The sequence below is a fragment of the Mustela putorius genome, unplaced genomic scaffold, assembly GCF_011764305.1.
Source record: "Mustela putorius furo isolate JIRA1106 unplaced genomic scaffold, ASM1176430v1.1 tig00000460_pilon_pilon_pilon, whole genome shotgun sequence".
Taxonomy (NCBI): Eukaryota; Metazoa; Chordata; class Mammalia; order Carnivora; family Mustelidae; genus Mustela; species Mustela putorius.
This window is the reverse complement of record NW_025421389.1, coordinates 18897291-18911027: the sequence shown is the minus strand read 5'-3', so window position 1 is coordinate 18911027 and position 13737 is coordinate 18897291. Positions and strand designations below refer to the sequence as shown.

Here is a 13737-nt window from a genome sequence, read left to right as displayed (position 1 = left end):
CCTTCACGACTTCAAGCATAGGCAGCCAACTTTCCTAACCGTGGAAAACAGGGCAAGAGGGAAGGTCAAGCCCCAAGTAGACCTGAGTGAACACCATGAGGCCCAGATGCCTGATACACTTCGGGCTCCCTTGGGCAGCTGTCAACAGTTGTCCCCCTGCGAGGTGATGGCGCCACTGAGAGAGAGAGAGAAGTGAAGCCAGGGCTGCCTGGGGAAAAGTGGGGAGATTTGGCCAGTTTTACCAGCAGGGTGGCCCTGATGTCCTCAGGAAGCAGCTGCTGTAAGCATCTGATGGACACACTTTTCTGCCGATCCAGAGTCTGGCACTGGCACATTCCTTACGGTGAAGCAGGCTCAGCCTGGCCTGGCAGAGTACCCCCTTCTCTATTCTCCCCAGTTGGCAGGGTCTCCCAAGCCTGAGCCCTAGGGAAGGAACAACCCCTTCCTGGAGAAGGAGAGCTGCTGGCAGCTGTGGTGGCCATCAAGGGAGTGGGTGACGGTGGGCACAGGTCCAGACCCAACTCAAGATGCCAGGCTACCCTGGACTGGTGGGGCTCATTTCCCATCCTCGGTCCCCCTGTGTTATGGCCACACTTCACATGGCCGTTCCTTCCGCAGAGCTTCTGGAAGTTCTCTCTCCGTCCTCTGGATAGTACCCAGTACAGGGCTATAGACCACGAGGCATTTGAATCAAGCCACTGCCTGTCTGGGCTGACAGATGTGTGATTACTCACCAAGTCATCCTGGGCAAGGACCCCCCCTCCTTGGCAAGCCAGGTGACAAAAAAAGAATCATCCCAAGCGGCCCCTGGAGGCTTCTCCAAGAACCACCGACTTGGAGATATTCTGAATGTGTTCCTTTATCCGCTCTTTACCCAGAGCAAGGATTATTCTCCGCTGAGGCTGATGAGTCCGTAGATCTAGGGTGGAGCGGTGGGGGAAGTGAGGCATTATTGTCAGTTATCCTGGAAGAACCAGGCGCCAGTGGCAGGGAGGCAGGATCGTTGAAAATGGAAATGACCCAATTAGGCCTTTATCCCAGAACTTGGGCTGGGAGGAGGAACCTGGCACCTGGGCTTCACAGTGGGCTCTGGTTTCCAAAGCTGAGGCAGGAGCTTCCAAGTACACTTGAATCCTTCCCGCGCGGGGCAGGGGATATGAGAACAGAGTGAGTACTGCCAGGAAAATCAATGGAAACCGAAGAAGCGTTCAACAGGGGGTTTTGAGACCCTCGCAGAGTTTAAAAAACTGCTTCGCTTCGGAGGAGGCAATTATCAGACAACCCCTTTGCTGATGTTTGACAAACAGCATGACCGTGAACGTGGCTCCCACGGGGCTCTCAGAACTAAGGTTGAGATATTCGTGTATCATCCATGTAATATAAATTGAAACTCACTTGTTCCCTGAATCTGCCCCGACACACACACCCTCACACGGCACACACAGTCTCTCATCCACACCCGTGTATGTCACTGACTGGGTGCACCAGACCGTGTATATGAAATAAATCAATTGAAATAAGAACTAGACTCTGGGGACTACTCTGATTCAGTATCTCCGGAAACATAACAGAAACGCCCCCCTCCGACTGCCCAGGACTTCTGTGTAATAGAGCTCCGGAGGAAGGGAAGACCTGCCTTGCCATCGGTCACAAATTTGTTAAAGATTCAGAAGTTCCATTAATTCAGTGAGAGAAGCCTTGACCTCCCCTTCTGTCCAGCGATCCAGTCATCCCCATCATCTCCGGCCAAGAGTCTGAGCATAAAAATCGACCCATTTCCACAGCTGGGATTGTCGCAGCAGTCACCGACGTGTCAGACGCCATTTGAAACTATTCCGTTCAGGATCTCGAGGCCCCAAAACATCACTACCAGAGAGGCGGTCCGTTCCGCAAAGCAGGAAAGCAAGGCCCAGAGAAGCTTGAGAGCCTTGACTAAGGTCATTCAGCCAACACATGCTGAACTTGTGCAGCTGAAAATCTGCCCTTGACCTCCCAGCCCACACCTTGTCCTTATCGAATGGATATTTGTGGCTTTTTCTGTGCTGTATTAACTTTCTGCTGCTGTACGACAAGTGACCACAGAGTTAGCAACTTAAAATAATGCCAGTTATTAGCTCACAGTTCCGTAAGTCAGATGTCCCGCATGGCATGGCTGGGCTCTCTGCTCCGGCTGAAATCTGCTGTCTATCTTCTCATCCGGAGTTTAGGGGCCTTTTCTAGGCTCCTTCGTGTTGGCAGGATTCGTGTCCTTGCGATTCTAGGACTGAAATCTGTTTTCTTCCCGGCTCTTAGCTGGGAACTGTTCACAGCATTCGGGGCCACTCTCCGGTCCTTGGCTGGGACCACCTCCATGACCTCCCCAGCTCCTCTCACCCACGGAGAACCTCCCTCTGCACCAGGCCTTCTCATACTTTGAATCTCTGCGGTTTTCTTCGTCTGCAGCCAGCCAGAGAAAACTGTTTTTTGAAAGAGCTCATGTCCTTAGGTTAGAGGCACCTGGATAATCGGGACCTCATGATCTAATCATAGAAGTAGATCCTGCTATAGCCCCAGTCCCGGTAATTGTGTGTGTGTGTGTGTGTGTCGAGGTGGGGTGGGTTTTAGGAGCTCACCTTAAAATCCTGCCTACCTATGCCAAACTTGTAAGTCCATTCATTTCTTCCGCCATCCGCTCCCCCATCATCTGCAGAAAGGATGGACAAGGAGGGATCTAGCCAGGGAACCAGGAAGAAGAGACCAGAGAGTCTTGGGGCAGGAAGTGGCACATCTCCTGGGAGCTGATACAGCCGGATTCTCTCTGCTGGCCCAGTGCAGGCCTCCAGGCAGAGAGCACCCCCAGCCCCTGAGAAAAGCCTGAGAGCCAGAGTCCAGAGGGGAAACTGAGGCCACTTGGCACTGCGGCAGCTATCACAGAGACGCCTGGCACGGAGGAACTTAGGCCCTGCAAAGAAGAGCGTTTGGGACTTAATGAATGTTTGGAAAGCATAGGGAGTCTGAGAATAAAAGACATTATGGCAAATCGTATTATTATTATTATTACATTATAAGTGCTATTGTATTACAAGCACCATTAGGAGTAGCAAGTGCTGTTATTATGAAGCAATCCAGCTTCTCTGTCCCCAGCGTCAGACTCTACTCAGTGTCAAAGGCATCAACAGCTCCATTAATCCCCATCCGAGGCTTCTCCCCAGCCCCGTCTTTGTGGTCCCGACACCTCCCGTTCACAGCCCAGAGGTCAGCAGGACCCCTGCCCATCCGGCCGAGGTGTCCAGCAACAACCCACACAGTGGATACCTCTCCTGTCAGTGGCAAAGCTGGGTTGATACCTTGCCTGAGCATGAAGATCCTCCTGAAACCATGCCTGATGCTCTCTCCCTCGTGCTGACAGCCCTCCCATAGCTCCCCGTAACCCTCAGGGTAAAGTCCAGAGCAGCCTCGTAGGCACTCCCCTCCAGGCTTTACCCTGCCCCAGTCCCCACCGCCCACGGCTCACCCCAGCCAGACTGTGAGACTCGCAGTTCCCTGAATGTGCCACACACCCTCGCTCCTGGGGCCCTGCGCCGGCTGTCGTCTCTGTCTGGGAAGCTCCTCCTCCCACCTCGCCATCTGGCTGCCTCTTGCTCATCCTCCAGGCCTCGTCTTGCAACCAGCTCTCCGCTTAGGAGGATCAATGGAAATTCTGAGGAAAGGGACCACCTTTCCCGGCTCCTCAAGTGCTCATCCTGACCCACCGTCTGGGACTCGCCACCCGCTTGCTGCTAAGTATATGTGCCCGGAAGAGAGGGATGAGGTCGGTCGTGTGTCTCGTGCCTGATACAATGTGTCAGGTGATGCTCAAGTTTTTCTGGAATGAATGAGGTGAAAAGGGCCAAGATCTGAAACTCTCCTATTAGGTCCATTGCCCTTCCCTGTGGGAAGATGTATCTGTGAGCCCAGTGGCCCAAGTCCCAGTCCTGCCTGAGTCACCTATGTCCTGTCTGATCTGGAGTGTCCCTTGTGGGAGCCCATTGCTTGGTCCAGGGGCAGAGCTGCCGATGGGCAGAGTCAGGAGGCCGGAGCTGCTGTTTGGGAGCACTGCTCATCTTCCTCAAAACCTCCTTAGAGCCCTGGGGAGAGGGGGATGGGGGTGCCTGGAGTCTCTACAGGCCTGAGGTTCCACACCTGATGTGTGACCAGGAGGTCCGATCAATGGATTCGGAGTGTGGGGGGGACTCAACTCCTGATAAGGGAGGCAGGCCAGCAGGGAAGCAGTCATCCTCCCAGCCCGTGGGGAGAGCACCGTGTCCACAGCTTCTCGTGTGAGGTCGACCCACGGAGGTTTCAGCTTCCCAGTTGTTTTATTTTATTTTATTTACTTGACAGAGAGAGAGAGATCACAAGCAGGCAGAGAGGCAGGTAGAGAGAAAGGAGGAAGCAGGCTTCCCACTGAGCAGAGTGGCCGATGCAGGGCTCCATCCCAGGACCCTGAGCGGAAGGCAGAGGCTTTAACCCACTGAGCCACCCAGGCGCCCCACCTTCCCAGTTAATAACCATTATTGAGCCTCAGAGGCACAGACCAGTCTTCGATAGACAAAATGAAGACGATCTCAGCTGCTGGAGTACAAGTGGGAGGGTTCTCCCCCGACCCCCCACTGGCCTCTGCCTTCTTCTTCGTGGGAGCAAATGACCCAAAGGCTTTGGAAAGGTGGTCCCACCCCGATGGGTGTTTACAGGTGAACATTAATTCCTTTAATGAATGTGTATTGGGCATTTGCTAAGCCCAGGCATCCAGTAAGGTACGGGGAAACAGATCAATGAACAAGACAGAATATGGTCTGCGTTTGAAGTCCTGTCTGGGGATTCACATTGGGAAAGAAAAGCAGAGAAGGGACAGAGTCCCTGGGAGGAAGGGGTATACGTGTTTAGGTCACGGGGATAAATGAATAGGAAGCATGTGGGGAGAAGAATCCAGGAGATTTGGGGGCTGAGAGGTTTAGGACCAAATCTCCCATTAAATGGAATTCACTGACAGATACGAATTAGTCTCCCAGCTGCTGCTTTCTTCAAAGACCCATTCCACAAAGAGCAGTTGCCCGGCCTGCAGAGACCAGAGGCTTTGATGCAGATTTCATAGACAGACAGGAACCCGGGGTGGGGGTGCCGGGGGTGTGTGTGTGAAAGGGTACCCAGCAGACTCGACTCCTGGTGGCTCCAGGGCTTTCCTGAGAAAGGCTGAGAGTACTTGTGAGACACAGGTCTGGAGCCTGACTTCTGTCCCATGACTTCTGCCATGCCTTAGGTTCCCTGGGAAAGATGAATGGCTATAGCCCTAAAGGAGAGCCTTGTGAAGTCAGTGACGTCTGGGCTGTCCATGGGGTAAGATGGGGGACAGCCTGACAGGGGCTTCCTGCTTAAATTTAATCAGTAAATAGTGTTGACTTTAAAAAAAAAAAAAGATTTTATTTATTTATTTTAAAGAGAGAAATGGGGGGGCAGAGGAAAAGGAAGAGAGAGAATCCCAAGTAGAACCCCTACTCAGTGAGGAGCCTGCTGCAGGACTTGATCCCATGACCCTGAGATCGTGACCTGAGCCAAAATCAAGAGTCAGATGCTCATCCGATTAAGTGTAGACTTCTTTCTCTATGTTGTGCACCAGTGTAGATGCTGGTAATATGAGTGTGTGTCCGGAGCACCCAGTCCTGGGGAAGTAGCTTTGAACAAACTCACGTGATAAAAGGCTCTGAGTGATGATAGGGATAGCCGTGAAGTATAGTGGTGGCCCAGTGGAGGCCATGGCCAGTTCTGCCTGCTTTGGGTGATAGAAGAGGGCAAAGTGAAGAATGGCAGAGAGGTAGACAGGAATCACAGCATGAAAAGACATGTGTCAGAGCGCCTGGGTGGCTCAGTGGATTAAGCCACTGCCTTCGGCTCAGGTCATGATCTCAGGGTCCTGGGATCGAGCCCCGCATCTGCCTCAGCATCCCTGCTGAGCAGAGAGCCTGCTTCCCCCTCTCTCTCTGCCTGACTCCCTGCCTACTTGTGATCTCTCTCTCTGTCAAATAAATAAATAAAATCTTAAAAAAAAAAAAAAGACGTGTGTCAAACTAAGGAGTTCGTTTTTGTCCTGTTTGCTGTAAAAAGCACTGGGAAATGGAGAGCGACTCATGATCAAATGCATAGTTTAGAACGATCCCTCCAGCAATAGCACCAACAAGGAGCTTGGAGAAATGCCAGACTGGAGGAAGGGAAACCAGTTAGTTGTTAGTCCAAGACAAAGCTGGTGAAGATCTGAATTGAGGCAGAGGGTAAGGGGATGGAGGGAAGGGGAAAGACTCAAGAGATCATTGACGATGTAAAACATTCTCCAACGACCATGAATGTACCCACCCAGGAAAGAATGAGATAGGGAACGTGATAGAATGGGAGAAACAGAGAAGGAGTTATTAATTCTGGACCAAATGATGGGTGGATAAGGGTCACATTCACAGATAAGCAACCAAGGGAGGGGGTCAGATTGGGGGTGGGAGATAAGGAGTTCAAGTTTGGGAGTGACATCATCTTATGGATATCTTCCATCAATCCAGCTTCATAATAATGGCTTAAGAAATTGGAATCCTCTGGTGTTCTCAGTACTCCTGGGGTGAGAATATTAGAAGTTGTCAGTCATTAACAACCTCATTGAAGGGCACATGCATTTGAGTTCATACCGTGTCTCCTGGTGACCTAGTTCTGAGTACACACTTGGGAGACATGAGATAATCAGCACTGATCTTATATGCCAGTACCTGGATCTTAATCCCACCTGTCTTCTGGGCAAGATGGTTAACATCCAGGCGCCTTAGTTCCTTTTTCCCCCAAATGGGGATATGAATGTCCTGTCCGGTCTGAGTGTGCTCGTGAGGACCAGAAGTGATACGTGGAAGTGTCTCGTAAGCTATGTGGAACCATGTCCACAGCAGTAGTAAATGTTATTAATTCAGTAAGAAATTGATGTTTAATGAATGGCTTGTGATTTGCGTGGTGCAAGCTGCTGGTCTCCTCCCTCAGGCAGTGAGAGGCCAGGGCTGGGCACAGAGATGAAGGGACCAAGGGCAGATTCCTCGTTGAAAGCAGCCAAAAAGCAAGGGTGTGTTTGAAATGTCATTGTTAAGAATAGAAACCAGTTCTGGAGGGAAAGGGTCTATAAAGACAATCACAGCCTGATTGGGTCCCGGTGGCCCAATTGGGGGACATTTCAGAGGTCATCAGGCATCAGGATGGCACCGTTTAGGGGTTGCCCGTGGCCTGGCGGGAAGGGAGCTCTTAGATTCTTGGGCCGCTGAGGATTTTACACAGGACTGGAGAGGCTCATCTTCGTGGCGTGTCTGGTGGCCTCCGCGGTCTCCTCATTGCCTGTTAACAGTGCCTCAAAGGGCACGCAAGATGCCTGCCTCGAGCGATTGTCATTGTTCCTTCTACTAATACTAGTAACTCAAGGAATTCATATCATCCTTTGAATCAATGGAGGGCTTTTCCTGTGCGTTATCTCTTTTAAGCCTCACATCAATACCGCGGAGTGTCATTTCCCCCACTTCGTACCGAGAAAACTTGTCTAATTAAAAGAGATAAAAAATGAAGCGATTAAAAAATGTAAAAACCAAGACTGGTTTTGCAACATGGGTTTATATTGAGGAAAATCCAGGACCAGATACCCAGAGAGACAGTATATGCCTTCGAATGTTCTAGCTCTGCATTGATACCTGTTCTGTCCGGAACAATTATTCTCCTAATCATTTCATTAAACCAGCGAGCCAGCTTTTGGTGTCACCGACTTTCTCTAGGCACTAAGGACACAGCAATGAGTGAGACCGCCCAGTGAGTGAGATGGCAGGGAGGCATCCGTGCCTCAAATGATGGTGACCTTAGAAGGGTTTTAAGGATGACTGAGGCTCCTGAAGGACTCATGCCAGATGGTCAAGGTTATGAAGCAGCATCATCACCTTCTTCCCTCTGCACCTTAGCCACATGCACCTTCAGTTCCGCCGCCTTTATTTCCAGGCCCCCCTCTCCACCTGCGTCCACCCGGTGTTTGCTCCTGTCCCTTCTCTGGGCTCTTCACGCTGAATGGGGTGGAGCAAACCTCCCTCTCCCGGGTCCTCAAGATCATCGCTCAGTGGCTCAGTCTGGGGCCCCGCCCCAAGCCCCCAGACCCCTATGTAATTAAAATCCTTCTCATGGAGAGATTTAGTGGATGTTTGGTATGTTCAGGCTACAGGTGTTCATTTTGTAGCCGTGAATATTCTCATCGGTCTTTAAGTTGAACTCTACGTCCTGAAATCAATTGTAACTCAATTTTCCAGCTGTTTTTATAGCATCTCACAGTGAACTCGGAGGGCCTCTGGTGGTTGGTGCTTCCACATGGAGGCGAGTGGGGGGGATGAAAACCTGGAGCGCTGGCTTTGACGTCAGCTGGGCCTGGCTTTGAATCCAGTCCCCTTTGTTCACAGCCATGTGCCCTAGGGAGAGCTGCTTCACTGTTCTGGGTCTTGAGGCTGCTGAAGGCAGCCTCACGACGGCAATGATCGCTCCTGTGTCATCGGGCTGCTGTCGGGAGGAATGGAAACCCGGCTCAGAAAGTGCTCAGCTTTGCCAGGCCCACAACTGGTGGTCACTGCGTTGTAGCAATTATTATTATTCTAAGTATTGCTTTGTTATAATTATTTATGGTTGGAAGATCTGGAACTTCAAGCCTTCTGTCTTGACACAAATAGCCACACCGTGCAATTAACACCTTATGGTGACTTGTTTAGCAAAACTTTTCTCATTTGACAAGTAGCTAAAAAAAGCTTCTTAGAGAGTGAGAGAGAGGAAAAGCCCCCAGGCCAAATATTTCCCTTTGTCAGGATCCAGCCAGTGGCATAGGATTGGGGAGAAAGAAAGAGAAAGGGGGCAGGGTGGAGGGTGAACTGTGTTTGGGGAGAACAGGAATCAGATGTCATGAATGCCTAACGGTGCACGAGCCACTTTCCGTGGATTACCCCGGCAAGGCAGATGTACTTTTCCTGCATTTTACAGGTGAATAGGCTGAAATTCAGAGAGGTTACTGACCTGCCCAGCATCTCCCAACCAGTTTGTGGCCAAGTCAGGATTGGAACTCAGGATCATCTTAGTTCTTTTTACTACAACCGGATGTGTCCTGATGAGACTGCCACATTGCACAACTCCAGGGGCCGCCACTCTCACTGTTGTGGATGTCAATGGCACCTGGGAGTTGGGCAGTGGCGTAGCCCTAGCTCCTGAGATCAGAGGTGTGGTCTCAGATAACGGGCTGTTGCAAAGGAGAAATGATGAAGGCCGGACCTGGTAGGGTTGGAAAAGGAGGGACAGACTCAAGAGATTCAGGGAACATTTGAGAGACAGATTTGACAAAATTGCCCACTGACTGGAAATGGAGTTAAAAGATGAGGAGGATTTGCAGTTTCCAGCTTATGTCGCTGGGGGAATAGCAATACGCTTCCTGGGTTAGGAATACAAGGAGAAGGGGCTGCCAGGGAGACAGAACATCAGAGATTGTCACCTCTGCTCACTTCCCATTTTGCCCAGACCCAGGCCCAGGCGATGTAGGGGTAGGGGATGGGTTGTATCCAGGAGCCCATGTTTTACCTTCTTGCTTTTCTTCCTAAAGTTGAGCACAGAAACTGAATCTGGATCATTCAAAGTTCTTGTGCTTTTAGCTCTAGTCGACTGACCTTGTCCCCTGACCCACAGCCTGCCCTTGCCCTTGGCTCTGTGGCTGGAGAGCCAGGAAGTCCCTGCAGGTGGCTGGTGAGTGGATGCCTGTTGGTGGACCAGGACACTGGAAATGTCTCCCCTGCTGGAGAAAGTGAGGGGCGCTCCCTAGGTTGTACCATTCCCGATGACCTCTCCGTGTCGCTCTCAAACCCTTAGCCATGAGGCTTTCCTTCCAGGCCTGTTCAAAATGGCCCTCATTCAAGGGTAACCATCCCCTGTATCCGTTTGTAGCTGCGACATGAACTTTGATGGCAGTTATGTAGTTCCCTGCAAATCTTTGCACACTCAAAAATTCACACACACACGCACACACACTCTCTCTCTCATACATGTGTGCATGCATACACATTTTAAAATGTTCTAATGTGAAAGTCAAAAGATAAGAAAACAAGCTGTCCGGAGTTTGTTTTTCAAGATACAACAATGCAACCTCCAGAGGATAATCAGGGCGTGGTGCAAATTTTACTCATGTTTGTACATCTTCTGTGGGATGAAGACAGCAGACTAGGAGACTAGGTAAGAGTTAGGCGCCCTGAGGACCCCGGGGTCCTCGGTCAGTGAGAAACGTCTTCAATCAACAGCCCTGAGCCAGCATTTAGCAGACGGCTTGCGGGCGTCAGGCACTCTGCTGGGGGCAGCATGGGGTTCAATGACAAGCCTGACATTGTTGTTCTCTGTAAACATACAGGCCTTTGGAGGGAGAGAGGCCACGAGAAGGTAATGGCAGTGCAGGGGATGTCACAAATTCATGCAGATTTGGGGTCACTGTAGATCCGCGCTTGGTCTGTTCTGCCGCTCAGCTTTACCAGGTGGCCCCTGGCTCTGTTCTTCACCCTGGTTCCCCTCGTGTCACAGCAATGGACTCTAGTCCCATTGGGAGCGGGGACCCTCAGGATTTCCCTTCCTGAACCATTTATAAGAAGAGAATGAAGGCCCCCCCTCCCCCCCAGTAAGAACCTGTTTAACCCCAGGACTTCCAGCCCTTTCTCTCATTTCAAGTACGATTGCAGCCAGCGGACTGTGTGGTCGGTGGGGAGGGGGCACAGGGAACCAAGTGAGCCAGGTGTGCTTTCCTACAGCTTGTGGTGGGCAGCAGGAACCAGATGGCTCTTAATCCTGAAATTGTTAATTTTATGAAATATCCCTCTCAGCACAATGTTTCCGCCACTTGATTTGGGGGTATATAATCCATATTTTCTTGAATGTGTTTGGAGTAGCATTTCCCAGGGCTCCTGGGTGGCTCAGTCGGTTAAGTGGCTGATGCTTGATTTCCGCTCAGGTCATGATCTCAGCATCGTGAACCCCAGCCCCACGCCAGGCTCTCTCTCCCTCTCTTTCTTTCACTCTTCCCACTTGCACGCACACAGTTCTCCCGCACCTCTCCCTCAGAAAAGAGTAGCATTTCCCAAAGTACATTTTGTAGAACACTTCTGTGAGACCCTCGTGGGTTTGGGGAGAAAGAAGTGTTCCATGGTAATACATTTGGAGGGTTCTGGGTTGAACAAAATTTAAACAAGCTACTTTCCTGCAGGATTTCTTTAAGTTTTTCATACTGCTAGTGTGCGTGATGAATCTTGAAAATACAGATATAAATAATATACAGTGTCTTCTCACCTTAAATGGGAACCTTGTTTCTGTGAAATTTCTCTTAACATCCTGGAAAAGCTAGTGTCCCCAGGAATACATTTGGGCAAAAACTGGCTTAGAAGGTGTTCATTGTATAGAAACTGGCAGTGGTCAGGGGTTTCCCATTATTCATTTAGAGTTCAGCCTTCAGCAGCAGCAGAAGAGTCCAAGTTTAGACATAAAGAGGCACTTCCTACCTGAGAGGGCCCTCAGGGAGTAGAGTCTAGAGTGTCCCTGGAAATTATGATAAGAGAACACACCATCCCCTTTTTTGTCCTTTTGTAAGCTCTCCCATGAGTCATTATAAATAGAATGAATTATGAAGGAAGCTCCTGGATCTTTTTATCTTAAGGGGGGCCTTTGAAAAAAAGATATAATTGAGGGATAAGAAGGTAGGAATTAAAAGCAAGAAGACAGACGGGCTGACTTCTAAAAGGGTCGTCTCTAAGTGCCTGTAATTAACTCATTCAGTCTTCCTCTGCCCAGAGCACAGAATTGAAGGAAACACCTTCCTAACTCATGTTTCCTAAATAAGTGGAACTACCGTTGAGGGCCGGAAGGTGCCCGAGAGCTCAGGGTCGTATATCGGTCACTGTCCTACGTTGAACACTTCCATGTGCAAAATATAGTGTAAAGCCTTTTGCGTGCATTTCCCATGTTTCTTGAAACAGCCTGTTGGGTAGCTCTCAGGATGGTTCCTCATTTTAAAATGAGGATCTGAGGCCCAGAGAGGTCCTTCCCTAAGGGCATCCAGTATGGTGCGGAACCTAGATCTGAATGCCAAAGCCCTTACTCACTATACGCACCTATTGCCATGGGGAGTGTGTAGACATCTGAGACATCAGGGCTCCCTTGAGATGGGCCTCCTTCCATCAGGAGGTGTCAGAGAGAGGGTGGAGGGGAGGAGTGATGAGGAAAGCCAAGGGAGAGGGGGCACCTTCCCGCTGATGAGGCCCCTTGGTTGCCTGACAGCAGCCTGGCTCTGTGCCCCCACCACCTCCCCCCCGGTCCCCTTGCCAGATGCATCTCTTCTTATTAGCCATCTGCCCCTCGTGCTGCTGGGAGCCCACAGCGCACAGGCAGCTGCCCTGTTCGAGAGCCCAGAGATAATATCAGCTTATGAGTCAATACGTTCTCTGGCACGTCTGTGTTCCCCTAACGGGAATGCGGCAGGATCCAAAATATACTTAATCCTTAACGGGCTCCACGCTGTCAGGGGTTGGAGGCTCCAAAAGAGCCTTTGTCATTCTAGTTTGTAAGCTGTGGTTCATCAGGCTGGACTCTGGGCCGGGAGCTCCGGCCCACGGCCTCAGGCCTTGGCAGCGGCTACCATAGGTGAGTGTGCAGGGACAGGCCAGGGGCCCCGGCCGGGCTATGTCTTAAGAAAAGGAGTCTGCAATGCGGTGTACGCAGTGCTTCGGCCCAGCCGGAAAGGAAGCCCGGGGCTCCTGCCATCTGTCCCAATAGGCTGAGTGGCTGTTGGGTTTGTCCTGGGCTCTGTAACTACAGAGCTCTGTGCAAGGTGCTCGGAATGAGGGTGCATTGGGTGTGACTTCAGGGCATGAACATGACCTGACCTGTGCTGGAAGCCACTCTTCCAGGAGCAGGATTGGTGAGCTAAGTAAATGCACACCTGCTTTGCCGGGTTTCCTCACACACAGCCTTGGAGGGCCCGCACACCTTGAGCTCAGCCATGCCGGAGGAGGGCGATTCTTCTCCCTTTGACATTGACCAGCCTCCATGGGACTGGTGCCTGCAGGTTTTATCTTGCTGGGAGAGCAGCTGACTCCAGCCAGCCAGGGCCCTGGAAGAGGGCGGTGGCTCCTGGGAGCATGCCCTTGAGCTTTTAAATGTCACTACCCTGGATGGGGTCTCTCTGACTCCCTCATTCAAAGCAGCTTCCCCTACTCCACTATTGTTCCCGTAGATGGCTGAAATTCTGTTTTTTGTGTGTGCTTACTGTCTGTCTCCTCCAAGAACCCACAGCCTCCTTGAGAGCAGGACATGAGTCTCTCTTGTTCGAATCTTTTGTGCCTGGAACATCTTTTGTGCCTGGGTCTGGCTCATGATAAGTACTCGAGTATCTGTTAAATGAATGGGAAAATGTAATAATAAGCGAAGGCACAACCCTATGGGCAGACCTCCAGGCTGAGATTCTTCTAAAGCAAACCTGGCTTTGTCACTCCCCTGACAACAGTCCCCTCCGATCCCAGCCCCTATAGGATGAAGTGTGGGTTTCCTCACCTGCTGGCCAGGCCGCTGAGCTCTGACCTCTGCTGACCTCCCCAGCCTCCTCTCTTCCTGTTCCCTCACCCCTGTATCCCCCGTGCTCACCCGGCAACTCCCAAGCATTGCTGTGCA

At 51.0% G+C, this 13737-nt stretch overlaps 1 protein-coding gene across 1 annotated transcript in view; it reads left to right on the top strand.

The window, feature by feature from the left end:
* Window positions 1–13737, top strand: part of GRIK4 (glutamate ionotropic receptor kainate type subunit 4) — a 415050-nt gene that overhangs the window by 285612 nt on the left and 115701 nt on the right. The window lies entirely within an intron of this gene.